Source organism: Podarcis melisellensis, assembly GCF_964234715.1.
Source record: "Podarcis melisellensis genome assembly, chromosome: 7".
In the NCBI taxonomy this organism is placed as follows: domain Eukaryota; kingdom Metazoa; phylum Chordata; class Lepidosauria; order Squamata; family Lacertidae; genus Podarcis; species Podarcis melisellensis.
The window spans coordinates 23,662,708-23,664,372 of NC_138539.1; the positions used below are offsets into that span (position 1 = coordinate 23,662,708).

The 1,665-nt window shown below is 40.9% G+C and overlaps 1 long non-coding RNA gene across 1 annotated transcript; it reads right to left on the reverse strand.

Moving 5' to 3' along the window:
- Nucleotides 1–318: 318 nt before the first annotated feature.
- On the reverse strand, nucleotides 319–1,465 carry LOC309373644. Its single transcript, XR_014170123.1, has 3 exons — nucleotides 1,371–1,465; nucleotides 1,012–1,084; nucleotides 319–543 (listed from the first exon to the last, which is right to left on the reverse strand). It is a non-coding gene; the product is annotated as an uncharacterized lncRNA (long non-coding RNA).
- Between the last annotated feature and the right edge of the window lie 200 nt (nucleotides 1,466–1,665).

Here is a 1,665-nt window from a genome sequence, read left to right on the forward strand (position 1 = left end):
CTGTGGACTGCACGGTTAGCTGGTTTCAGCAAAACCAACAGAATCTTGGGACACTAGTTTAAAGACTAGTAAATTTACCATGGCATAATCTTTCATGGGCTAGAATCCACTTTATCGTATGTTTCAGTCTTGTTTCTTCTGGATACAGGGATAGATTTATAAATGCATAAACAGCAGAGTCTTTTGGCTCTTTAAAGAGCAACAAACACATTACGGCATAAACGTTTGTGGAACAGATTTCATCTGATGCACAAGGCGTTATCCTGAGTAACACATGGTGGTGAGGATTATAATTTTCCCTCTGGTCTACCTGGCTCTTTCATTCAGTATGCAGAAGCAGGAAATGAAACCTCTCACAACAACCTGAACTGGCTTAACACTGAAATGTAAGGAAAACCCCATCCTTTTCATTCATTAAAATGCCATCCACTATGCAGTGACAGAAAACCACATCTAGGAAGCGAATAGGGATGATATGTATTGCTAACTCCCCCCCCCCCCCAGTTAGATGTACAAGGACTTCTGAAGTGTAGATCAAAGCGGCTGCAAAAAAAGAAAGTGATCTAGGAATGAATGAGCAGAAGAAAACATAAATCCAGTCAAAGTTTCATCTGCTCTCTTGTTATCAGCAGTGTTTGAAAGTGGGGTTGTTTTGAAGTCGGCAGCAGGTTTTCTGCACTATCGGAGCTTTTAATGTGCCCCCAAATATCACAGAGGTTTCCGTTTCATATCAGAATAGCACATGTTTGTTGCCACTGCAATTATTAATTTTAACTCATCTCCTACTTTCCCTCTGGGCCCCTTAGTTACATCTGGTGTCTCAGTATGAGTGAACAAGATGACCGGTACTGATAGGAGCAGGGAGACTGCAGATCTTCATGTTATTTGTGGAAAAGCTAGCCAAGGCTATTGGCTGATTTATGCGGTGGCTACAATTTCACAGGGCAAGGTTCTCTAACACTATTTTTCTAATTCACATCACCTTCAACCTGGAGGGGGTCAAATTTCTACCTCTTATTGTTGCAGCTGCAGGTTTCTGACACTGAAGTCAAACTCCAGTTCTCAGATAAAGTAACTCCATCTCCTTAAAGAAGAAGTTTAAATATTTTGTATGAAAGGAGAGTGGACCAATCATTACAGAAGTGTCTTGATTTAAACTGAAAAGAACTGTGGCTAGTTATTTCAGACTGCTGGTATAAAGTAATACAAAGAAGAATAAAACCGGAAGGAACACAGAACTGAGATGAAAGGAAGATGGACAATCAGCAACATATTGATCAGGAATTACTTAAAGACATGTAACCAGCAGCCCCACTTCCTGAATACATAGATTGCACACAAATATTAATTTTTTGGACACCATTTCCCACCTGCTGCTTCTTCCTGAATTCCTTGTATGGATGATCCACAGGCTTAAGAGTGTAAGGGGAGCCCTGCAACACCATCAGACCCAAGGTCTATCTAGTCCAGCATCCTCTTTTCTGCAGTGACCAACCAAACAAGACAATGCCTCTGAACAAGGAGGTACTCTACAGCTATACCAATAGTTACTGATGGCCTGATTCTCCATTAATTTGTCTACTCCCCTTTTAAGATGTAGTGATGTACATCTTGGATGTGACATCTTGTGGCATAGCATTCCATAAACGAATTACGTGCCATGTC